Source organism: Loxodonta africana, chromosome 7 (assembly GCF_030014295.1).
Source record: "Loxodonta africana isolate mLoxAfr1 chromosome 7, mLoxAfr1.hap2, whole genome shotgun sequence".
Lineage (NCBI taxonomy): Eukaryota > Metazoa > Chordata > Mammalia > Proboscidea > Elephantidae > Loxodonta > Loxodonta africana.
Window position 1 is genome coordinate 50,873,739 of NC_087348.1, and position 26,638 is coordinate 50,900,376.

At 43.7% G+C, this 26,638-nt stretch overlaps 1 protein-coding gene across 1 annotated transcript in view; it reads left to right on the forward strand.

The window, feature by feature from the left end:
• The first annotated feature begins 294 nt into the window (after positions 1 to 294).
• Positions 295 to 26,638, forward strand: part of LOC104846095 (uncharacterized) — a 202,617-nt gene continuing 176,273 nt past the window's right edge. The window contains exon 1 of the mRNA XM_010592297.3: positions 295 to 466. The gene's annotated coding sequence lies outside the window, so the exon portion shown is untranslated. The remainder of the gene's footprint in view (positions 467 to 26,638) is intronic.

Genomic DNA, 26,638 nt, shown 5'->3' on the forward strand with positions numbered 1-26,638 from the left:
CCCTGAGCTGACTTTTTGGGGCCTAACAACTCTTTTGAGGCCTGTCTTCTTGGAGTAACTCTGAATCTGATTAAATACACAAATATTAAAATTTTCGACCCAACCTAGAGGCTTGGCTGGTGGCTCAGGTTAAGCCTGGTGAAGCCCTCACAGCTCTCTCAGAGTTTTATTGAGAGCTCTATGAGGGGCGCCGTCTTCGCCACAGAGGGGCCCAACTGCCCTGCCAGTCCTGCCCCGTCAGGCCGCCAGAAGCAAACCGGGCTGCCCCCGCGCTCGTCGGTGCTTGGGTCTAGGGTTGCGAGCGGCAAAATCCAACTGAAACCCGGAGCGGGGCAGTTGCTCAGTCTCGGGGCACGGGGAGACCCGGCTGTCGCTCTCCCGGGCCCGGACAGCGCGTCACGCGCGACCTGCCCCGCCGGGCCCGCCCCAGAGTCCCTGGAGGCGCGAGCAACGCCAGCTGCCGAGGGTAAGTGCACCGGGCCCCGGACGTCCGGAACCCCGCGCCGAGCAAGCCCGGAGAGTCGGGGCGCACGCCGCGTCCTCTGTGCGCCCGGGGCGCAGGTCGGGGCTCCTGGCCGGCCCAAGCCCGCCGCTCGCCACCCCCGGGGCTTCACATTTAGATTCCCGGCGGCTTCCCTTCCGTTTCCTCTTCTCTTCCGCCCTGGCAAGGGCTACGGTTCGAAAGGGGCCTTCAAATGCGCGCGGAAACCTCTCCTTCGTGGTGGGGGGCCGGAAATGTCACTCGCCACAAGCTCTTACTCCCCGTCCTTCACTTGCTGCCCGTGTACACTTTGTCGTTGCACAGCCGGGGCCACGTGTGGGTCTTTGCAGTTTTACCCCATTTGCCCGGCCGGGAGAAGCTGCCTGCTTTCGCTTTTGCTCAGCACACAAATCCCTTCTAGAAAACACACCGGAAGGGGGAGCTTTGGGTCAAACTAAGGCGCTTCTATCCAAAAAGGCCCGTCTCCCGCGCACCTGGTTTTAATAAGAGCCTAGGGAAACATATGGCCTGGAGCCTGAAGAATCGCCAAGAAATTCTGCCCATAGAGAGAGAGAAGGGTGCACGAGAACTGTACGGGCGCAGATGCACTGTACAAGAGCTTGCAAAGACTTGGTGCACCTTTCAACTTGAATTGTAGTCTTGAGAGGATGTAGAGATGTTGAAAATGGGATGTAAACAACATTTAAAAACACGTTTATTAACATTGAGAACAAGGGGACTGCTCGTCTGTGCACAATGTATTCTTTCCCCCCTGTTTTAATAACAAAAAAGAAATACAGAGGAACAACCACTGCCGCTTCGTACACTCCCATCTCCGGAATTCACATGCACAGATATTTTTACAGAGTTGCAAAATAGAGGTACACGGTATTCTTATTTCACATTCTGGGACAAGGGAGGAGGGAGAGAAGGCAAATTACATCCCAACACGAGGGAAGTCTCCTTTCTGGCAAAAAAAAAAAAATCTCACAATACATGACCCGGAAATTAAGGGTGTATCATGCTTTCAACTTAAATAAGTTTAAAGAACGTGAAAGACTTTAAAAAGACCGTTTTGAGTTTATGGATATGTAAGTATATATTCACAATTCTGTTTTTGTGTATTTGTTTAAAGCCAAGGAGAGAATTTTCCAACACAGCACTTGGATCTTTACTCACTTAAGGAGACAACTTACTGTATCTAATGCTAAGGGTTTTGAGAAAACTAAGTTTCAATAAATATCTTAAGCCACTAAACCAAAAAAAAAAACAAAAACCTATTGCTGTCGAGTCTATTCCGATTTATAGTGACCCTATAGGGACTCTATAGGACAGAATGGAACTGCTCCATAGAATTTCCAAGGCTGGAGTCTTTACAGAAGCAGACTGCCATATTCTTCTTCCTTGGTGCAGCTGGTTCGTTCCCACCATTGACCTTTCCGTTAGCAGCCAAGTGCTTTAACCACTGCACCACCAGGGCTTCTCTTACACCCTTAGTTAGCAATTAATCAGAGGCTTCAGAGTTTGCACTTCTCTTCCCTCTGCCCGGAATGCTCTAACCTTGCTTTCACATGGCTAGCTCTCAGGTCAACTATCCAGTTCCCTGACTACTCTGTGTCCACTGTAGTGCCCACCTCCATACCAGGAAGCTGTTTTGTTTTTTTCTTCATAGCACTTATCATGACCTGAACTCATTTATTTATAACCTGTTGATTATGACATGAGGGCAGGAATCATGCTGTTTGGCTTGTTGTAGCCTAGAAACATGTATCACTCTTGCCATTCTCCAGGCCCTACCAGGATCACGTACTTAGTAAGTACTAAAAAAAAGTTTGTAGCACACAGTGTAGCCACAGGAGTGTTTACTAAGAGAATGTGACTCTCAAGAAAACATCTTTAGCCTCCTGTCCCCCATCCCTACCCCTCGGTGGCTCGGGTGCAGTGTAACTGCTGTGTCCCAGACCAGCCCCAGGAGGTACGCCCTGGAGGCAGTGAGGCCTCAGACAGCTTTTTTGAGTCCAGGTTTTGGACTGCAGAGCGACTGAGACTCCCCCAGAGGCTTGGGGACTGCTGGCCACACAAACCCGCTCACCCTTTAGCACTTCCCAGTGCTTGGCTGTGTGTGTGAAGTTCCAAGGTTCCCTGTGGGGGTGGCTCGTGAAAGATGCTGTGTTTATGTTGGACACCAGGCACTGGGAATAATTAGGGGAGTGACGTGCTGCTGAAGTCCAGGCCTTTTCTTGTGGGATGGGCCACGAGGCTGCTGACTGGCCTGCTTGCTGGCAAAAGCCACGGATTCTTGTGGATTCCTGTGTGGTTCATGTCTCTGAGGAAGCCTTGATGAGATAGAGGCTGGGGCTGGGGGCAGAACAGTTTGGAATTTCCCGTTTCCTTGGGGATTGACTATTGTTGAGAACCACCCTGGGCAGCAGCAAGGTGGAGTGTCTGGGCCTACTTAGGGGCTGGATGTCTGTACCTCAAGCCCATGCAGGGCTCCCAGGGTCTTACAGGCACTTCTCTGGCCTGTAGAGTGGGGCAAGTACAAAGAGAACAGCAGTTAAGAGGAAACCTGACCTCCTGGAAACTTAGTTGCAAGCAAGGAGGACACTTTTCCTTAAGCTCTTCAGTGCCCAGCAAAGTGCCAGGCACAGAGACATTCTTCTATAAGTGTTTGTTCAAGCATGGCACGTGAGAGTGCCCTTCAAGCTGTATTTCAAGCCTGGATGTGTCATGGGTTCCACAAAATACTTGACTTGATAGAACATAGATGCTAGAGGTTAACTGCATGGGTTCAAATACTGGCCCATCCACTTAGAAGCTCTGTGTCCACAGATGTAATATTACAACTCTCTGTCTCAAACTTCTTATCTGTAAGATACAGACAGTAAGAGTATGTACATCATGGAGTTGCTCAGAGGATTAAGTGTGCTGATGTTTGTAAAGAGTTTAGAACAGGGTCTGGCACATAGTAAGCAAGATGGTGTTAAATAGAAATAAAATAAGGAAAACTGAACAGTTACCTCAGGGGGAGAGTCAGGGATAGGATCAGGGAGGGGTACAGTGGAGTAATGGTCACTTTTTCTTTTTTAAACTGGGCGGGTATTTGGGTTTTATTATATGGTTATTCTTTATATATATTTTATGTTTGCATATCTGCTGAATAATGATAAAAACATTGAAATTGCACATTCCCGTGTGTCATATACTGTATTTTAACACACCGATGACCGTTGAGGCATTAACTTGTGCCACCTATCTTGTTCTTGTACAACCTCACCAAGGAGGGACCATTATTATTTCCAGTGTACAGTTGAGGAAACAGATTGAGTGACTTGTGGAAGGTCTGTGCTACTAAGTAGCAGAAGCAGGATTTGTATCAGAGCTGGTGCTCTTAACTGCTCTGCGTGGCATTTCCTAGGCGTCACTGTATAAAAGGTTGGACCTGAGCTTAAAAAAAAATGACATCCAGGCCTGTGCATGTTCAATTGTGTGATTTATCTGTGCAAATTAGGATTTTCTTAATGTTGAGGAATCCAGTCAAAATACAAAAATAAGCTGGATACAGAAATGGCTGACTGCGAAGTGCCACCTTGACTCTCTGCTTCCAATTTTATATTCATCAAAACAGCTTGTTATTGCCGATAATTCACTTAATAGTAAATGTGATAAATTTTAATTTAGAATAATTATGTATAAAATGAGGTACTGCTTATATGTGTTGTAATCTGTTTTATGTATTATGCTTCATTAGAAAAAAGTGGGATATAAGAAAGAAAGGATGAAAAGGAAAAATCGAATATCACCGGCTTAAGAATATAATTGAGATTTAGAAATTTCATGGGGGTATGAAGCAGGGCTACATGTTATTCAGTAATTCAACAAATATCTATTAAGTGCTTCTTATGCATAAAGCACTGCATTAGGCACTTTGGAAAAACAGAGGGATGAATGAGTTTGATATCCAAGGCTGTTAGTAGTCCTTCAATGTGTAACACTAATACGTAGCTGACTGTATTGAAACTCATGTTGTTGTTGTTAGGTGCCGTCGAGTCGATTCCGACTCATAGTGACCCTATGCACAACAGAGCGAAACACTGCCCCGTCCTGCGCCATCCTTACAATCCTTGTTGTGCTTGAGCTCATTGTTGCAGCCACTGTGTCAATCCATCTTGTTGAGGGTCTTCCTCTTTTCCGCTGACCCTGTACTCTGCCAAGCATGATGTCCTTCTCCAGGGACTGATCCCTCCTGACAACATGTCCAAAGTGTGTAAGACGCAGTCTCGCCATCCTTGCCTCTAAGGAGCATACTGGCTGTACTTCTAAGACAGATTTGTTCGTTCTTTTGGCAGTCCATGGTATATTCAATATTCTTCGCCAACACCACAATTCAAAGGCGTCAATTCTTCTTTGGTCTTCCTTATTCATTGTCCAGCTTTCACACGCATATGATGTGATTGAAAATACCATGGACTGGCGCACCTTAGTCTTCAAGGTGACATCTTTGCTCTTCAACACTTTAAAGAGATCCTTTGCGGCAGATTTACCCAATGCAATGCGTCTTTTGATTTCTTGACTGCTGCTTCCACGCCTATTGATTGTGGATCCAAGTAAAATGAAATCCTTGACAACTTCAATCTTTTCTCCGTTTATCATGATGTTGCTCGTTGGTCCGGTTGTGAGGATTTTTGTTTTCTTTATGTTAAGGTGTAATCCATACTGAAGGCTGTGGTCTTTGATCTTCATCAGTAAGTGCTTCAAGTCCACTTCGCTTTCAGCAAGGAAGATTGTGTCATCTGCGTAACGCAGGTTGTTAATGAGTCTTCCTCCAATCCTGATGCCCCGTTCTTCTTCATATAGTCCAACAAATAATATGAGAAGCTGGACTCTTGAAACTCATACCAAAAAAAAAAAAAAAAGAAAAAACCCAAACCCATTGCTGTCAAGTTGATTCCTACTCACAGTGACCCTATAGGTCAGAGTAGAACTGCACCATAGGGTTTCCAAAGAGCAGGCGGTGAATTTGAACTGTTGACTTTTTGGTTAGCAGCTGAGCTCTTGACCATTGTGCCACCAGGGCTCCTTGAAACTTGTAGCACTAATTAAAGCTGATTGTATTAATAAATATGAGATTTTTGGGGAATTCAAAGAAAAGATCAATTACTTCACTAAGATTCAGCATTTGAGCTGGACTTGGAAGCTGGGTAAAGACAAGGGGAAAAGAGAAGGCTTCAAACATGATTGAGGATGAGCAAATGTGTGGTGGTAGGAAACCTTGAGATTTTTGGGGAATGGGAAATAGTTAAGTTTGTCTAGAGTGTTAGGTTCCTTGTGGTGGGGGATGAGGCTGGAAGGACAAGTTGGAGTGAGAACTGCAAAGAATCTCTCATGCCAGACCAAGGGGTCTGGCCTTCCTTATCCAGTAGGCAGTGGAGAGCCTCTAAACGTTACTAAGCATAGCTGTGGCATGCTCAGTGCTGTGCTGTAGGAGCATTCTTTTGATGGTCGTTATTGTATTACTAGAGAGTAGAGAGCTAAGAAATACGGAGACCAAATGAGGAGGCCATTGGGATAGTCTGGGGCTTACGCTAGCATGATGGCAGGGGAGATAGAAAAAAGGAGGTTGATGGAACAGGTAGAGCTAAATTTATACTTTGAATGTGTTAACAAAAGGAGAGATGAAAAAGGCTTTAAGGTTTTGAGATTGAGAGTCACTGACAAAACAGAGGAGTCAGGAGCAGGAGGGACTAGGCGTATGAAAAATGGCCAGTGGGTGTGGAGCTGAGAAAGTTGGAATTCAAATTTCCATACTGCAGGACTTCTCAGGCCTTTAGAGAGCAAGCAACATTCAGTATTTTCCAGGTTAACCTCAGAAACCCCTCTTCCCCCCTCCCCAATTATTTCTCAGAACAGAGTTTGGGGAAATGTATCAACAGACCAAGCCCACCAGTAAGGAGAAAGTCAAATGTCTTGGACTCTCAGGCTGTCATCTTTAACAACATTGGTCCTATAGCATAGCAGGGAAACATCTTACAATAAGGCCCAGTGTCCCAGGACACTGGGCTCTGGGACCTGGGGCAGTTGCATTTGCCTGTCTCTTCAAGCTGCAGTATTAGGCCCTATTTCCTTATGTCTTGGATTTATAGCACATGGAAGGTGCCGTATCAACTTCGAAAGGAAGACGAGTGAGATTTTCACACTCATGCCTGAAGGGTTGGGAAATTGCTGGAAATTTCTTAGAAATACTGCCCTCTTCCTTCTGAGGGCCTGGAGGAGGGGGAGGACCAGTTCTATTATTGGATCTCCACTTCTGCTCTTGTTTAGGTGTCGTTTCCTGTAGAACAGAGTGCTTGAATTTTGAAGCATCATTTATGATATTTAACAATAGATCATCCAAACTCATTTATCCCTGGGTCCACTGTATCCAGACGAGTGCTCCAAGGGACATTTGAGGACATATTCCAGTTAAATCACAGACTCTTCTGCTAATTGCCCCCCTCCCCACACAGTGGTCTTAAGTTCTTTAAGTAGTCCCTGCCTGCAGCTTGCTTCTACAGCAGGTGGAGAGGCCTTTTGGGTTTGTTTGAGTTGATAATAGAAGATTGCAAACCATTCCACTAAATCGAGATGGGAAATTGGGCCCATCAAGCTTTAGAGAAAAAAAATGGTGTTTTAATCCCAATTTAAAAGGGGACTCAGCAGCAGTTCTGTACTTGACTGTGAGTCTTAGCCATGGACAATAACCAGTGTTTCCTCGCAGGAAAAAGAATCTCTTTTATGTTGGCAAGTGAATGGGGTGATGGTGGTGGTTAGTAGCTCAATGCTGGGGCCGCTCTGCTTCCCAGGTCTTTTGTGAGGCCTCTGGCATTTGGTAGAGGGGTTGAAAAGCCAGTAGGGTTATTAGATATTTAGGCCCAGACCCCACGGAGAAGGAATTTCGGTGTTTCCCAGGTACATGCTACTTTAGGGGCTATGGTTGATTCTTAGTTTTAAGTTAGAAGAAGGGATTAGGATAGAGTTTTGGTGGAATGAGGGAGAGGTGGAACCCACCAGAGTCCCAGCTCAGCCAACTTCCCATGCCCCCCCTTCACTACTTTTCTCCTTCCTGGAAGAAAACAAAATAATTTTGATTGAGCTATTAGGTGTGGAATCATTTCAAGGCTGTTTGGGAAGCAGACGTTCAATACTTTTTTTTCTTTTGCCACCTTCATAGGGAACCAACTTTACTGTTGGAATCCATCAGTTCCCAAAGTGTACGCTGAGGCACCCTAGGGTGCTGCCGTAAACTTGTAACTGAACAAGGGTTTTTGTCCTGTCTGTCCTATTAGCTGATTGAAATAAGACTGATGCTACACCATCAGTTGCAAGAGAAACAGGAAGTGGAAATTTATTGTTTGCACAGGCAAGGAGCAACGTGGGGCCTAGCAGCTGAAGGACCACCCAGGCTCCCAGCCCCAGGGGAACTTGGAGCTTTTATGCCTTCCAGTCCCCAGGGGGTGGGATTGGTGCCCAAAATATGACACCCCGGTCCCTCCCATGTCCATAGTTGGGGATCCAGGTGATGAGTCATTTGCAAAGGAAGGGAACTTTTGCTTTGCAAATGGCTTCAGGTGCAGCTGTGTGCCAGAGAACATCTTCTTCTCTAGGGAAGTTCAGGTCTGGGGTCAAGTTTGGGGCCACTGGCTCTTCAGGTCCTGCACATGCACCAAGATTCTGGTTTGCACATGCATGGGATTTCGGCGCCAAATTCAAACTGTAGTTAGGGCCCCCACGGCAAGGTCGGGCTGTGACGCAGGGGGGAGGGGGAAGAAACTGTGGCAAGCGGGGAGAAGCCTTGGTGGCAGCTTCAGACTCACAAGGGTACCACGGGATATTTTAAAATCTTGAGCAATACTAGTCATCTGTGGGGCACCCCCTGTTATGAATTGAATTGTGCTCCCCCAAAAGAAATGTGGAAGTCCTAACCCCTGTACTTGTAAATATGACTGTGTTTGGAAATAGGGGTTTTCTTTTATGTTAACGATGTTATCCAAGAGTAGGGTGGGCTCTAAACCTAATCACTTCCAGTGGTGTTTTATAAAAAAGGGAGAATAGACGCAGAGACACACACAGAGGAGAGACAGCTGCCATGTGAGGACAATTCTACAAACAAAGGAGCACCAAGGATTACTGGCAGAAACTGGGAGAGAGGCCCACAAAAGGAATCAACAAGGCTGAGGCTGTGATTTGGACTTGTCATCTCCAGAACAGTGAGAAAATAAATTCCTGTTCTCTAAAACCACCCAGTTGTGGTGTATTTTTGTTAGGCCAGTGCTAGGTAACTAAGACACCCACAAATTACTAGCTCGAGGTAGTTCATAGTTTCAACATAAGATTGATTGCATTCCTTTCGATGATGTCATCTCTTCGTGGAGCTGGGTTTTCAGTGGTTGCTCCGATAAAAAGTAGGAAAAAAAAAAAAAAGTAGGTACCTCATGAAACTCAGTGTGGGATAGGAAATAAGGATAGTGGTGTCCAATCTGATTCCAAAGCTTAAGAAGTTGTCCAGTGCTCAACTGGTACATATATTCCATTAGCAAGTAATCGTGATTATTTAAGAATGATATAAAAATACTATTTTTTTTTCAATTATGTGTATTATCTTCTTGAACAACTACTGGTTGTAAGGACATAAATAGTTATTAAGTTGTTTGGCCCTAACGACTTAATAAATGGAACTGTTTTGTTCGAAGGATGCCGTAAAAAATTATTGAGGCCCTAAGTCACTGTGTATCAAGAAAGTTTGGGAATCCGTGCTTTAATTCATCAGAAAATAGCCAAAGTTGTGTATTCTAAGTATGTCAAGCATGGGAATGGAGAAGAGATGACAAGAGGGATAAACCAGAAAGTTTTGCAATAACTTTGCAAATAGCTTTATTTTTCTGATTATAAAATTAATATGTACTGCTTCTAAAAAATCCAGAAAAGTAAAAAGTGGAAAGTAAAAACTCCCCTAGGGTTTTCTCACCCTCCCCCCACTCCAGAGATAACAGCTGCTAATATTTTGGTAACTATTTTTCCAAATTTTTTTCTGTGTGTTTTTCAGAATAGATGTTTTGCAAAAATTGGATCATATCAATTCTGTTTTAAAATCCACGATATTAAAGCTGTCACATGAATAGACATATGCACACCCACATTCACTGTAGCATTTTTCACAATAGCAAAAAGATGGAAACAACCTAAGTGCCCATCAGCAGATGAAGGGATAAACAAACTATGGTACATACACACAATGGAATACTATGCAATGATAAAGATAATCTGCGAAACATAACATGGATGAATCTGGAGGACATTGTGCTGAGTGATATAAGTCAATCACAAAAGGACAAATATTGTATGGGATCACTATTACAAAAACCGAAGGAAAGGTTTACACACAGAAAAAAACAGTCTTTGATGGTTATGAGGGAGCGGATGGGTGGGGAAGGAAAATCACTACCTAGGTAGTAGACAAGCGTTAATTTTGGTAATGGGAAAACAACACACAATATAGGGGAAGTTAGCACAACTTGACCAAGGCAAAGTCATAGAAGCTTCCTAGACACATCTAAACACCTTGAGGGACCAAGTCACTAGGGTCGAGGGCTGGGGACCATGGTCTCAGGGGACATCTAGGTCAATTGGCATAACATAGTTCTTAAAGAAAATGTTCTACATCCTACTTTGGTGAGTAGCATCTGGGGTCTTAAAAGCTTGCAAGTGGCCATCTAAGTTACATGTATTGGTCCCAGCACGTTCAGAGCAAAGGAGAATGAAGAAAACCAAACACGCAAGGAAAGTATTAGTTCGGAGGACTAAAGGACTACATGAACCACAGCCTCCACCAGCCTGAGCCCAGAAGAACTAGATGGTGCCCACCTACTATCACCAACTGCTGTGAGAGGGATCACAATAGAGGGTCCTGGACAGAGCTGGAGAAAAATGTAGAACAAAGTTCTAACTAAAAAAGGAAGGCCAGACTTGCTGGCCTGACAGAGACTGGAGAAACCCTGAGAGTATGGCCCCTGGACACCCTTTCAGCTTAGTAATAAAGTCACTCCTGAGGTTCATCCTTGAGTCAGAGATTGGATATAAAACAAGACTACAGGGGCACACCAGCCCAGGGGCAAGGACTAGAAGGCAGCAGGGGACAGGCAAGTTGGTAATAGGGAACCCAAGGTTGAGAAGGGAGAGTGTTGACATGTCAGGAGGTTGTTAGCCAGTGTCATAAAACAGTAAGTATACTGTTTAATGAGAAACAAGTTTGTTCTGTAAAACTTCATCTAAATTACAATTAAAAAAAAAAAGACAAAACAATAGAGGGTCCCAGACAGAGCAGGAGAAAAATATAGAACAAAATTCCCATTCGCAAAAAAGAGACCAGACTAACTGGTCTGAGAGAGACTGGAGGAACCCACGAAACTATGGCCCCCAGAGACCCTGCTAACTCAGAACTGAAGCCACTCCCGAAGTCCAAATTTCAGCCAAAGATTACACAGGCCTATAGAGCAAACAATAACACATGTGAGGAACCTGCTCCCTAGTTCAATCAAGTATACGACACCAAATGGGCAATACCTGGCCAAAAGCAAAGATGAGAAGGCAGGAAGGGACAGGAAAACTGGACAAATGGACCCTGAGAACCCAGGATGGAAAGGGAAAGGGGGAGAGTGCTGACACATTTCAAGGATTGCAACTAATAATCATAAAACGATTTGTGGATAAAACTTTTTAATGAAAAATTAATTTGTGCTGTAAACTTTTACCTAAAGCACAGTAAAGTCAAAAAAAGTTACTAAATAAATACAAACCATTTGGGGTGGGGAAATTACTATATTACAGCCATCTTTCCATATCAACATGCATAGATGTATAAGGCATATATATTTGCTTTAAGCAGATTTGCTGATACACTTTCCAAGGAGAAAAGCCTCTCAAGTCTAAAACCTTTACTAATTTTGTAGGCTGATTCCACCAGTAGAGTAGCTCAACCGTGCCCCCTTGTGGCTTGATGCATTATTTAACATTTTTGTTCAAATGTAAGGCCTTGTGTCGGGGATACAAAAGTGAATTAAATAAGATACTTTAAAGAGGTTCACACTCTATCAGGAGAATTTAGACATATAATTAAATAGCTATGAACGGAAGTATAAAATAATTATGTATCATAAGAGAGCTACAGTTAAAATTCTCTAGGAGGAAGAGGTTAGTCCATCTGTGAAGATTAAAGATTTTATGGCACAACCACAACAGCTACAGCAACAACAATGACAGCAGATAACATTTATCGAGTGCTTATCATGACCGGAAGCCCTGGTGGCGTAGTGGTTAAGTGCTATGGCTGCTAACCAAGAAGTCAGTAGTTCAAATCCACCAGGCGCTCCTTGGAAACTGTATGGGGCAGCTCCATGCTGTCCTGTAGGGTCGCTATGAGTCAGAATCAGCTCGACGGCAGTGGGTTTGGTTTATCATGAACCAGGAACTGGCTCCTTGTAGTGTTCTTTACACTTTTCATTGCTTTTGGCTCCCATTGAGTCGTAGTAACCCCATGTGGCAGAGTGGAGCTGCCACATAGGGTTTTCTTGGCTGTAATCTTTACAGAAGCAGGTAGCCAGGCTTTTCTCCTGCTGCTCTCAGTAAGCAGCTGAGAGCTTAACAGTTGCACCGCTCAGGCTCCTGACTTTTCATAGAAGAGGTGCTATTTCTCTTGTCTAGACCTTTAACTGAAAACCCTGGTGGCGTAGTGGTTAAGAACTACGGCTGCTAACTAAAAGTTCGAATCCACTGGGCGCTCCTTGAAAACCCTATGGGGCAGTTCTACGCTGTTCTTTAGGATCTTTAGGGTTGCTGTGAGTCGGAATCAATGGCAACAGGTTTTTAGACCTTTAACTGTGGGTAAAATTCAGACTTGGAGAGGTGATGAGGAGATGGGAGGGAGGGGATCATATTCCAGGCAGAGGAGCTGCAGGAGCAGAGTCTTGGGTGTCTGTAGAGAGAGGAACTGGCCTTGCAGATTCCTTGGAGCAAAGTGGAACTGGCATTAGGAGGTTAGGCTAGGGCCTTAACTCCCAGGCTAAGGAGTGTGACCTTACTGCTGTTGACAGGCAATAAGAGCCAGTGATTCAAGCATTTTGATCGGGGGAGTAATTTGATCAGAGCTGGACTTCTGGAAGATTAACCTTTCAGCAGTGTAACAGATGAGGGACTCAGGGTGGAGGGACCAGTTAGGAGGCTACTGCAATTGTCCAGGCAAGATACAATACAGCTCTGAAAAGGTGCAGCAGAAAATGGAGGGGAAGGAATGAATCTGAGTTTGAGTAGAAAGCCAGCAAGGACAGGATCTCTTTATTAAAGCCACAATACCATTTGGTGAACTTTGGAAGTCTGCACACCCAAGGGGCTTGTTCTGTTTGGACTAAAAAGATGGATTCTCTATGTTTGCATGCTGATTTCTTTTCCTCTCCGCTGAGAAAATAATTAAGGACACCAGCTACCCATTACCAGTTGCCGTGGAGTTGGTTCCAACTTATGGTGACCCCATGTGTGTCAGAGTAGAGCTGTGCTCCATAGGGTTTTCAGTGGCTGATTTTTGGAAGTAGGTTGCCAGGCCTTTCTTTTGAGGCACTGCTGAGTGGACTTGAACCTTCAACCTTTTGGCTGGCAGCTGAGTACATTAAGGTTTAGACCACCCAGGGATTCCATCTCTTATAAACCTAGTAGTAAATGATTCAGATACTTTCCTCCCAGTTCTTTGATATCACCAGCTTCACCAAGGGTAGGTGGGCATGTCCTGCTTAGTTTGAGGGCCTCTGATGTGGAGAGAAATGATCCTATTATATTGATCTCTCCTGGTACATTTCCCTAGTAACTAGTGAACTTCTCTGCACTTCATTGGGCTTCTTTAAAACATTGTTCTTTGAGAAATTGTCTTGAGTTATAACACACCGATAAGTAAATTCAATTGGGAAAGTTAAGTTAGGTGTTTCTAGGATATCCAGGGCTTAGAATTCAAGAACATTCAAGTGGCTTTTTTCTCCAAATGCCAGAGAACATGCTGTTGCTCATGGGCAAAGAGGTGTGACCGAGTATCATATATAATATAATATGATAGAGTTTGTAAGTTTGTGGATCACTAATTAACACGCTTGAGCTATTTCAAACTTCGCTGGAATCATAATTCAAAACTGATTTGCCGTCAGCATAGACAGCAGTGTCATGTTTCAAGTCCTATCAGATTACAGTTATGCAATTTACCATTTTTTAACCATTTCAATTACATTCTTGTTAATAGGATCTGTGTTTTAACATCAACAGGCAGATTGCATGGTTCATGTCTAGTTGAGTTTTTATGGCTAATTGGGCACATATGTACGATACTAACCCCTCTATTTAGAAGTGAAGGTTTTTAGTAAAAATGAGCAGATTTTTATTACAGGCAGCTTAGTTTCATCGGCTTAAGTAGTTTTTAAAACATGAACCATTTTTCAGGCCAACTGTATCTTGATGTGTTAACTGTATTTTTTTTAACGTACATTTCTCTCACTAGCTTAATGGGAATTCACAAAAATCATAGCCTTTTAATTGAAGCCAATATGTTTCAGTGCCAGATATTCTGACAAATTCCAATGAACCAAAGAAGACCACATTTCTGAAGTAGAAGTGTGCATATGGGACCCTTCAGAAGCCTGAGAGAAATCCCTGATGGAAGAATTTGAAACAGGAAAAAGATTAATAAAAATAACGTCAGGGTAGTTTTCAGAATGGCTTAAATAATGTGTGTAGTGAAATAATTTCCTACACCAAAGGGTGATTTGATTGAAAAATTGAGACCCTTGCATAGTCTTAATACTATGAAGTCTGAATCTGATTTTGGTCCATTTTGAATTAATAAAAGCAACCCATGGTAGTTAACGTTTTCCAATCCTTAAATTAGTACAAGTGACCATATTTTCCCAAAACTAGTATAGGTGGTCTGACAAGGGAATAAAATATTTGAAATTTTAAGGATCCTTGAAAATCTGGGATGGACAGTCATTATAATATCAGCGGGAGCAAAATCACAGGATACATGTGGTTACAGTTTGGTCGAACAGAAAGAGCCTGGGACCAGAAGTAAGATGATTTAAATTTTAATTCCAGTGGGACTAGGCAAGTCACTTAATCTTGCCATGCATCCATTTTCTCAGTTGTGAAAGTGTTCATAATTACCTTAATTTATGAGGTTATCGTGAAGATCTAATAAGCTCTTCTGTTGTGATCGCAAGGGTTTTCATTGGCTAATTTTCAGAAACAGGTCACCAGGCCTTTCTTCCTAGTCTATCTTAGTCTGGAAGTTCCACTGAAACCTATTCACCATGGGTGATGCTACTGGTATTTGAAATACCAGTGATATAGCTTCCAGCATCACAGCAACACCCAAGCCACTGCAGTAAGACAAACTGACAGAAAAAAGAAAAAGGAAGACAGAAGAATTGATACATTTAAACCGTGGTATTGGTGAAGAATGTTGAATATACACCATGGACTGCCAAAAGAATAAACAGATTAGTCCTAGAAGAAATACAGACGGAATTTCCTTAGAAGGGAGAACGGTGAGACTTTGACTCGATTACTTTGGACACGTCATCAAAGAAGACCAATTCCTAGAAAAGGACGTTATGTTTGGCAAAGTAGAGAATCAACAAAAACAAGGGAAACAATGAGATGTGTCTTAGTCATCAAGTGTTGCTATAACAGAAATACAAGTGGATGGCTTTAACAGTTTATTCACTCACAGGCCAATAGGCTAGAAGTCTGAATTGAGGGCACTGGCTCCAGGGGAAGGCTTTCTTTCTCTGTTGGCTCTGGAGGAAGGTCCTCATCATCAGTCTTCCCTTGGTTTGGGAGCATCTCAGTGCAGGAATCTCAGGTCCAGAGAACACGCTCTGCTCCCGGTGCTGCTTTCTTGGTGGTAAGAGGTCCCCATGTCTCTTTGCTCACTTTTCTCCTTTATATCTCAAAAGAGATTGGCATAAGACACTACCTAATCTTATAGACCTCATCAGTACAATTGCTGCTAATCCATCTTATTACCTCGTAGTGATAGGATTTACAACACACAGGGAAATCACATCAGGAGATAAAATGGTGGACAGTCATGCAATTGTACAAGGGAATCATGACTTGCCAAGTTGACAGATATTTTCGGGGAACACAGTTCAATCCATGACAACATGGATTGAAACAATAGCTGGCACAGTGGACTGAGTCATACTAGTGATCATGAAGATGGCACAGGACCGGACGACGTTTTGTTCTTTTATACATAAGGTTCGCAATGAGTCAGCGCTGACTTTGACGGCGACAAAGAGCAGTGCACTATAGTATATGAGAGCTTCTTGTAAAGTAGTGCAAAAGCATTATCCAAAAGGAAATATTTCTGCAATTGTGAACAATAATAGCTGGAGGGACCATGCTTTATTTGCCATTACCTTGCTCAAGAGCTGAGCACATGGTAAGGAGAGGCTCCACAGACAGCACAGAATGAGTGATGAACAAATAGTTCTCTTAACTCTAGTTTTATTTTCTGTCTCAGAGACTTGGGCCAAAAGAAAAAACCTAGCTTGTGGTTTGGGACCCCTTCCAGTGTTACACAGGTGCACTGTGGCAGTGTCCATGCCAGTCTGTGCCCCATGTATAAATCCAAATATAGCCTGATAGATATCCTTGTATTACAAATATATGGGATGTTTGATGGGACTTTTCCTACGATATTGGATTTGACCACTGTGGCCACGAGGGCAATTGCAACATTGTAAAGAAAGCCAGTGACAGTTTTTGTCTCCACCCCAATCCCCAGAGCCTACTCCTGGCAGCCTTCTTGGTCCTCCCACCTCCAGCCGTTGGCCCAGCCTCCTCTCCCATCCTGCAGACCTTTATGGAGATGACCGAGGGGAAGAGAGAGAGTCCTCTTCATTGCAGTCTTTTGGGGAGAACAGTGTTAATGATTTTGTCCCCCTTTCCGTGAGGGAGGTGACTCCTTCCAACAAATTAATGAGGGGAGGAACTCCAAGAGTTTGGGGTTGCCTACAAAAAGGAAAAACTTGTGGTTCTCCTGTGGAACATCTGTTTGGGCAGTTGCTTGAAGATCTGTTCTTGGCCCATGTAAGCAGAGAAGAGAGCTGGAGAGAGATGGCAGGGTGCGGAGAAGGGGTGGCTGCAGGGCAGGCTGTATGTGCACTGCTTCTGTGGCAAGGTTGCTGAGTTTATCAGGCCACACCATGGTGCAGGGCCATTGGGTTCAAACCTTGCTGGTCTCCCACCCTAGAGAGTGGTCCATTGGATGGGGATGCGTTTCAGAGACTCGTACTTCCAGCTCTAGCCCGCTCTGCAGGGGAAGGAGGTGAGGAGATTTAAATTGGGTCCAGATTGACATTTTAAACGGAACAAACTCGTGCTGCAGGAAAAAAAAAGGCCCGGGGATCTGCTTCTGTTAAGATTACAGCCAAGACAACCCCCTGGAGCACTTCTACTCTGTAACACATGGGGTCACCGAGAATCGGAATCAACTCACAGCAGCTAACAACGACACAGCAACTAGGAATAAGTGACAGTGACTTGGAGGTGATGGGATTTGTCTGCAATCCACTAGTGCTGTGAGGACAAGGGGCTTGGACAGCACAGAGCTGAAAGCACTAATTAGAAAACAAACAAACCGGGGAAAAAAAAAAAAGCCAAAAATCGAAATGCAAACTGTTTCATGTTTGTATTGCATTGAGCAGACTCTTCCGTCAAGCTGTTACACTAATTAGAAACAGGTCCTTATGTGGTTTGGCTCCAGGTTTCTTAGTCACAGAACTGTAGAATCATCACAGACCCTGAGGAGAAAAAAAAAGACGTCAGAGATCATTCCTTCTAGGCTAAAAAAAAAAAACAAAAAACTAGGAGACTGCAAATTGTATTCCAGGAAGTCAAGCGAGGATGGGATAGGGGTGGGGTTTAGGTTTTGACAGGTACGGAGGAAGGTAGAGAAGCTGAGGAGAAGGTACTTCTCACCTTCCTCCCTTACCTTAGCCTGAAAGAACTTCCCTTTTATCTGCAGGCTTTATTGTAAGCTTTCTATTGTTCAAAGGGTTCCCCGATTTAAAAAAAAAAAGAATTCCTCTTATGGATCCCCCTTATTCCTGAGATAAGTAAAATGAAGTTCTCATTGAGGAAGTGACAAGCCAGAGGGCACAGAGCCTTGAATGGCTGATTCAAGGTAGATTTAACCTCATGAATTCAAGGTGCATTTATTGAGCACCTACTAGACAGAGTCACGCAATATTTTTATATATATATATATATTTTCCTTCTTCCTAAAAGATGAATGCAGTTATTACATCCATTTGGTACCTTTACTGCCGGAAAAATAACAGCCAGCACGGGCTTTCTTGGGTTACCTTGGTAAGAGATCTCTGCAAGTCAAACACTATTAACTTTAATGAAGCAGCCGTGATGGTGGGGAAGAGACAGCTGACACCACATTTCCCCAACAATAAACCACTCTGACAGATAAAAACAAACAGGCTCAAGATAACATATAGCATTTCAGAGAAGAGGGCCAATAACGCATGCGGACGGATGTGAGCCAGGCTTTCCTCTAAAGCTGTGTTCCCCCATCTGTTGTGGAAACTTCTAAAAGGCAGGGCAGGGCAATCTAATCCGGCTTTTACAGAAACCACTGTCCGGGTTATTATTAGGATGTCTCTGGGAGGAATTTTTAAATAAACCTAGTACCACTGAGGGCTATTTCAGAAGGTCCCTCTTGCTGTGCTTTAGCCGTCGAATCTGAGCACTGATAGTTTGCAATCTGAGCACTGATAGTTTGTTTATCCAATTCTAGCAATCTGGCTAATATACTCGTCTGCCTTCCCTGCTGTGGGGTGACAGAACCTGCTGATGTCCTCTTTACGGGGTGCTTCTCAGCCTCCAGAATCAATTCAATGATCAGTGATTGGTAACACGTGGAACTGCCAGGACTGACTCCATCATGGCAGATCCCGATGGAGAACGTGGCCCCAAAACAAAACAACATTAGACTCAGTTTGGGTGCCAGTGCCTGTTGGGGGCAACAAAGAGGAAAATGGTGTGTAATTTGGAGCTCTCTGACAAGATTCGATCATTAATCATTAAGCCCAGATTTCAGTTAGATCATGGCGAGTGATAAGTATTAGTTCAAAAAATGTCAGGCTGTGTCACTTAACCAAACACCCAACGTATGTGTTTTTACGGATGCTGTATTTATGCATGGGGGTGGGGGGAGACATAATTATAATTGTAATTTTTAAGTCACACTCTGCAGTGTTTTCTCATTTGATTTTTACAACCTTCCTAGTGAGGTAGGTTTTGTAGAGTCCCACCGACTTGTCGCAGGTCACACAAGGTAGCAAATAGGATTTCAAGCTTATTCCACTCTGATGAAAAGCTCTGAGAAGGCTCTCTGATAATGGGTGGCAACCTGTGTATGCGTGCATGCGTGCATGCGTGCATGTGTTGGGGTGAGGAGTAGAGGAGAAGAAGTGGGTAGAAAGCAGAAAGCCCACCCTGGGTTAGTTATTGAAATCCACCGATAATTCGAGACTCTAGTTTGACCTTAAGCACCGTGCTAAGACGATGAACAAATCTCCCGAGTACCTGTTTTTATAACACTAATAATTATTATATAGCCAGTGCCCATTATGTTAGGCACCTTTATACAAACACAGAATTTTATCCCTTTTTTATTCACACCAGTCCTGGGTGTACTCTTATTAACTTCATGTTTTAGATAAGGAAACTGAGGCCAAGAGACATTAAATGATTTCCCCAAGGCCATGCAGCTGATAACTGCCTGTCTCCAAGCCTGGGCTTGTCCTACTTGCCACACTATGCTTAGCTTTTGATGTGAACATGTGGTCAAAGGTGAACAGCAGGAGGGAGAGAGGCCCTGAATGGACCAAACTATACATTAGTAATAAAAAGACAATAGTAACAATAGTTATTATGCATGCTAGCCCTATGCTATTTTATACATGTTATAAGGAGCCCTGGTGGCATAAGAGTTAAGTGCTTGGCTGCTAACAAAAAGGCTGGCAGTTCAAACCTACCCAGCAGCTTTGCAGCAGAAAGACCTGGTAATCCGGTTTTGTGAAGATTACAGCCAAGAAAACCCTATGAGGCACTTCTACTCTGTCACATGGGGTCACTATGAGTTGGAATCGACAAGGTGGTACAACAGCATCTTATTCTCTAGTGTAGCAACCCTACCATGTTGAGAGTATGGTTTCCATTATAGCTGCATTGCTTAACTATTGTGTGGTTTGGGAAGAGCTTCCTTGCTTCTCTAAGCCTCAATTTCTTTGTCTGCAAAAGAGTGAGAATAAGATCTCCTTCACAAGGAGGTTGTGAGGACGAATGAGAGAATCCACTCAAAGCTCTTGGCATAGTGCCTGTCCTAGAGAAAGGACTCTGTGAACGTTATTTATTGTGATAAGGTGGGCATTATCGTTACCTTCATTTCACAAAACAGGTAAGTGAGGCCAAGAGAGGTAGGTCACATGGCCAGAATCACAGTAAATGGGGAAGCTGGACACATTGTGTTACCTCTGACCGGAAAGGCCAAGCTCTTAGCCACTTTCTGCTTTTAGCACAATACAGCCTCCATTACCGCTCTTGGCCTCCTCACTCCAGTGGGTTCTTTGCTCTGGATATTAAAAAACAAAACAAAACAAAAAACTGCCTCTCTTTTGTGATTTGGCCACGAATAGAAATTATATATTAAAATCATATAGCGTGGCCTTGGATAGCCCCCTCCCCCCAGCAATCTAGGGATGATTTAAAACTGGGAGAGGAAGCAAATTCCACTTATGACAGAGTGGAGATTCAGAGTGATCTTAACAGACCGAAACACTGCAGTGAAACCTCTGTGATGAACTGTATAAAATTCTGCTTAAGTGCAAACACTCTGTTGATGGTGATGGAGGCCTGGTTTAGGGACTGTTGTTGTTAGTAGCCCATGAGTCGATTCTGACTCATGGCCACCTCATGTGTGCAGAGTAGAACTTCTTCACAGGATTTTCAAGGTGGTGGTGACCTTCTGGATGAAGATCACCAGGCCTGTCTTCCGAGGTACCTCTGGGTGAGTTTGAACTAACACCCCCTTGGTTAGTAGTCCAGTGCGTAACCATTGGAGCCACCCAGGGACTCCTGCTTTAGGTGTAGCCTTTGTAAAAAAGATCCCGGGGTTTTAAGTGTCCACAAGCTAAGGATGAACCACGTATAGAGGCATGACTGCTAAAACAGCAGATGTGATCCTAGAAATAGTTTCCATGGATTGTTCTAGGAGCCCTAAGGGACTTTGGCGATTACATCACATACTTTGTTATTTTACAGATGAAGCTAAGCATCTTTTTTGAGGTCACGAGAAAAGGTTGGAGTCATTTCCAAGTGACAGGCAGAAATAGCCTTGCTTATCCCCAGGTCTTCCCCCTTGGAGTCCCAATCTGAGTCAAATAGTAGGAAATGATGGTCTTCTATTACTGGAGGTCTGCAAATAGGGGACCGCCAATACGTAACCAGCCCTAACAGTTTTTCAAGGGTCTTCATGATCTCATTTCAGCCTCTTAGTGATTTGATGAGGTAGGTATTCTTAGTCTCACCTTCTAACAGGTTAGGAAACTGAGGCTGAGAGCCGTTCAGCAGAGGCTACCTGTGTGAAATTTGAGTGTACCTGGCCAGAGATTCAAAGCTGGAATGGAGGAGAAAAGTCCCATTGCCCCTTCCCACACCCTTAGCTGAGATCAGATTTCTGTCTGATAGGCATGCAGGGAGGACACGGGCTAACGAGGATGCTTACTGCAGGGATGGGTGATGATGACTCGTAATTAGCCACAGCCCTTGCGTTCAGGTCCCCAGGCTGGGGGGTAGGGCAGTGAAAGGACACAGGACCTGGGACATGTGTTCCAGCATGGTGTGCTGGCAAAGGACTGGTTCAGAGAGGCTCACTTAATGTCTCCCCGCTCCATTCTCTGCACCATAGCGCCACTCAGATCCTGCCTGCAACTATGACTCTGGCTGCTCCAGGCTACCAGCCCAAGCGGAGACAATGAGACTTTTAAATGAGTGCTGAAAATAAAGGGTGCATTAGGCAGAGAAAGGAGCCCTGGTGGAGCAACTGGTTAAACGCTTGACTGCTAACCAAAGGTTGGTGGTTTGAACCCCCACCTAGTGGGTCTGCAAGAGAAAGACCTGATGATCTGCTCATGTAAAAATTAAAGCATAGAAAACCCCTATGGGGCGGTTTTACTGTCACATGGGGTCACTGTGAGTTGAAATTGACTTAGCGGCACCTAACAAGAACAGCATTAGGCTGGAAGTTCATGTTCCTCATCTTCTGTCTTTTCTCACCTAGCGTTTTTATATGCAGATGGAATCAGGTTAAAATGAATATCAAGAGGCTTTGTCAGGGTGAGAAGGACTGCAGAGAAAAGTAGCTGCAGGCATGTGAGCGGAGTGTGTGATGGGGAAGCCCTTCTCCCATTTGTTTTAGTGACAGTGGAGAGGATACTGGGGCTGAGTAGGTGTTTCTGAGCCTCAGCTCTGTCTTGATCCCCTTCGGCATAGAGCACTCACTTCTCTGCTGCCCTTTATCAGGCAGTGAGTCCCTTGCTTTCAGCCCTGTTTGCTTCTACTAGGAGCAACCCTTTAGAGGTCTTGGCTATTCTGCTCTATGTGGACTTTGGCATGAAGGAGACAGTCACAGACTGTCTTTCCAGATTGTTCCAGAACTTTCTAGAAGCTCTGTCACAGCAATTCTTGTGATCAAGTAACTGGGCTGGTTTAGCAATTATTAATTTCAGAACATCCTGCCCTCTAGTGGTTCTTTAGGAAATGTTCACATTCTCTTTAAAATAAAAAAAAAAAAAAAGACAACTTTCAATGCAAACTGAATTTAAACAGAATGGTCAGAGAGCAGGAGGACTCGAGAGCTGTGCCCCTGTTTTGGACACCCCTTTCTGCTTCAGTCGCCTCCTCCAGGCCGTTGATAAGCTTGGGAGCTATCCAAACCAATTCAGGCTATTTTAATAAAAATGAAGCAACACATCCATAAAAGTAAGCTTCGGATTCCTTCTTGTTGCTCAGCAGAATGCCTCAAATGCCCTTCAAGTTGTAACCCTTGTTTGTTCACGTGGCTGACTGACAACACATTTGATTCACGTGTAACATCAACCCTTCTCTGTGTATCCTTGGTGACACAGCCCACTGGCATTTCTTACCCATTAGTATCTCTGTTTTCTCGTGTGTTGAGAATAAAATGCCTTTAGTAACATATCCACCTTGATATTTGATTTTTTCCATTTCACCAAAGTGAGGACAGGTCTTAATTTATACGGCAAGCTGAACTGAGTGCTCCCTTCTTAAAGTTTTTAACTTTACCCTCAAGTTGACTCTTGGCTACGCCCTGACCTCACACCCTAATTTTTCCGTTTACTTCCTGTACTGCATTTGAAGTGCCTATAAATCACATCTTAGGTCAACCCTTTCCTTAACATGAATAATATTTGTATTCTCGCTGTGCAACACTATTTTACAACAATGCCAATTAATTTTTTTTTGGCAGTCTAGACTCTTGTTCTTTTTTTTTTTTTTTTCCTTTTCAAAGGCCTATTAAATTTCAAGCCTCTTTCTTAGCTTTTGCAGTGGTGACTGTTTTAATGCACTAACTTTTCACCTCTCCATACATCTCTGGAAAATGTCACATGAGAGATTCTAGATGGGCTGACCCAGTTTGATGTGGGTTCAGAGCAGAACTGGGCTGAGTCAGGGCGGTGATGTGGAGGCAGAACTGAAAGGAGGGATTGGTGAGACTGAGACCTTGGTGTGCAGATTCTCACCTGGTACTTGGGTTGGCCACTAACAAGCTTACTGTGCGCCCCCACTCCCCCCACCCCCACCCCCACGTAGGACTCTCCTTTAATTAAAATAACATACTTTAATGGTCTTGTAATCACTGGTTTGTTTCCAGAAGCTATCGGGTTGCGTGTGGAAAAGTCACTGAAGCAGAAGCAACGAGATCCACTGACCTCATCTCCTCCCAAGCCTTGGGGGAGGGAAATTCAGCATTTGGCATAAAAGGGTACAAACAGAATTTTGATTTCAGTCATATTTTCTAAAAGCTTAGCTTTTTCTGATACACTCTGATCAGCTCCATTCAACTGTAATTTGTATCTATTGTTTGCTTGTATCTTTATGAATGTGTATGTGTGTATGTGTTAGAGGGCTTAAACTTCTAATTATTTGTGCCCTTAACCAAAAACTCATTGCCATAGAGCGGATTCTGACTCATAGCGACCCTTTGGACAGAGTAGAACTGCCCCATAGGGTTTCCAAGGAGTGGCTGGTGGATTTGAACTGCCAACCTTTTGGTTAGCAGCCATAGCACTTAACTACTATGCCACCAGGGTTTTGGTGCCAGATTCATTGAGTGCCTGCTTAGGCAGTCAGCAGTGATTTAGGAGATAATATTGGAGCCATTATTCGGTGTCTTTAAGCATAGAGAATGTGACCCAGCTGGAGCTGGACTCACAAGGACCCACAAGGATACATCAAGTGGGCCCTGAGATATAAAGACAATAGCTAGGACAGTCTTGGAAAACATCTTTTAGGGAATCTTTCACATGAACTAATCAGAAACAGGACAAAAGATTTTCCACTCTTTATCTTTCTTTCTTAGCATTTAGTGAATAGTAAGATTTGTTGGACCAGTGAAGACTCTCCTGACTGCCCTTACTGAAACCTGTACCAATAGTTATTAAGAAAGACAATTCAAAATGTAGAATCACATTGATTTAGCAGCTCTTAAAGAGTCTGTGAAAAGGTGAAGCTTTCAGCGGTTTCGCCCGTTTACAATGTTAATATGTACTGATCGTTCCGTGACATCCCTTGGACTCCGGACAGACATGGCTCTGGCAGCATGCTTGTCCATTTGCCCACTTTTGTTTATTCTGTGATATTCCCTGGACTCAGACAGACATGGCTTTGGCAGTGTGCTTGTCCATGTCCCACTTTTGCCTCTTTGAACATATGCTGACTAAAGCCTTTCTTTTTGCTTTACTAAGCTTTGTGATGTTTTTACCCTAGAACAGCAGTATTTACAAGTGTATGGGAAGTCAGAATATGGGAGTATCGTACCTCTTACACAATCATGAGGGTGTGGCGCAGTTTGACTTTCTATGAGTTGGAATCAACAACAGGATAACAGAATGATGAAGGGGGAGGGGGGCTCTGTAGTCAGATGACTTTCCTGTGTGACTATAGGCAAATTACTTATCCTTTCTAGGTCTGGACTTTCTCATCTAAAATGGGAATAGAAGCAATAGAGGGTGAGGATTAAATGAGGGGATGCATATAAAGCTCTTAGCATGTAACCAAAAACCAAAACCATTGCCTTTGAGTTGATTCTGACTCATAGCAACCCTGTAAGACAGAGTAGAACTGCCCCATAGGGTTTCTATGGAGGTAGATTTGAATTGTCAACCTTTTGGTTAGCAGCTGAACTTTTAACCACTGCACCACCAGGGCTCCTCTTAGCACATCCAAACCAAAAGCCAAACTTGTTGCCATCAAATCAACTCTGACTCATAGCGACCCTACAGGACAGAGTAGAACTGCCTCTAAGGAGCACCTGGTAGATCCCAACTGCTGACCTTTTGGTTAGCAGCCGTAGCTCTTAACCACTACCTAGTGCTCAATAAATATTAGTAATTATGAGTATGGAAGGAGCCCTGGTGGCTGCTAACCGAAAGGTTGGAGGTCGAACCCACCCATTGGCTTTGTGGGAGAAAGACCTGGCCATCTACTTCTGTAAAGATTACAGCCAAGAAAACCCTACGGGGCAGTTCTACTCTGTCACATGGGGTCATTTATGAGTTGGGATTGACAGCACCCAACACCAACAACAGCAACAACAACGAGTGTGGAAGATCCATTTTAGGGGATTCTCTTGTGTGGTGCAAACCTGTGCTATGGAGTCAGAAAGGCCTGAGTTTGAACCCCTAACTCATTATGTATTAGCCCTGTGACCCTGGAAAACTCACATAACTTCATATTTTAGTTTGGCACTTGGTGACCATATCCCTCCATCCCAGGGTTGTTGGGCACCTTATATTAGACACAGGATCTAGTATGCTTGGCACATAATACGTAATAGATATTGTCTGATTTCTCATTCCACAGGCTTCCTAAAATGACTTGTATTATCTCCTATAGGTATTTCAACCCTAGTTTTAGTTGACATTTTAATCTTGTGTTTCTATAAATCCTATAACTGCTGATTATTGCTAACTTCTTAAGAAACAAGAAAATGTTATTTGCTACTGAAAGTTCAGATATTTTTAAAGGAAACTTAAATTGGGCCAGTAACAAAATGCCTGTTTGTTTTCTTTGTATCATCCGGTAGTTTAAAAGACAGCAAAAAATAAATATTGTAAAAGCAACTAATTTTATTTGAATGATCTAACTGAAGTGGTAGGTGAATATCTACTGTAACCAGAGAAAAAAATATTTCGTTGAATTATGAAACATAACAGTAGAATAAGCTAAAAGAAGTATGCTAAAAAAATGTATTTCTATAGTTTAAACTGAGAAGAAAACATTCTTTTGTGGTTACGAGAGGCGGGAGGGGGTGGGGGAGGGGTATTCACTAATTAGATAGTAGATAAGAACTACTTTAGGTGAAGGGAAAGACGACGGCACACAATACAGGGGAGGTCAGCACAATTGGACTAAACCAAAAGCAAAGAAGTTTCCTGAATAAACTGAATGCTTTGAAGGCCAGCGTAGCAGGGGCAGGGGTCTGGGGACCATGGTTTCAGGGGACATCTAAGTCAATTGGCATAATAAAATCTATTAACAAAACATTCTGCATCCCACTTTGAAGAGTGGCGTCTGGGGTCTTAAACGCTAGCAAGCAACCATCTAAGATGCATGAATTGGTCTCAACCTACCTGGATCAAAGAAGAATGAGGAACACCAAGGACACAAGGTGATTATGAGCCCAAGAGACAGAAAGGGCCACATGAACCAGCGACTACATCATCTTGAGACCAGAAGAACTAGATGGCGCACAGCTACAACCAA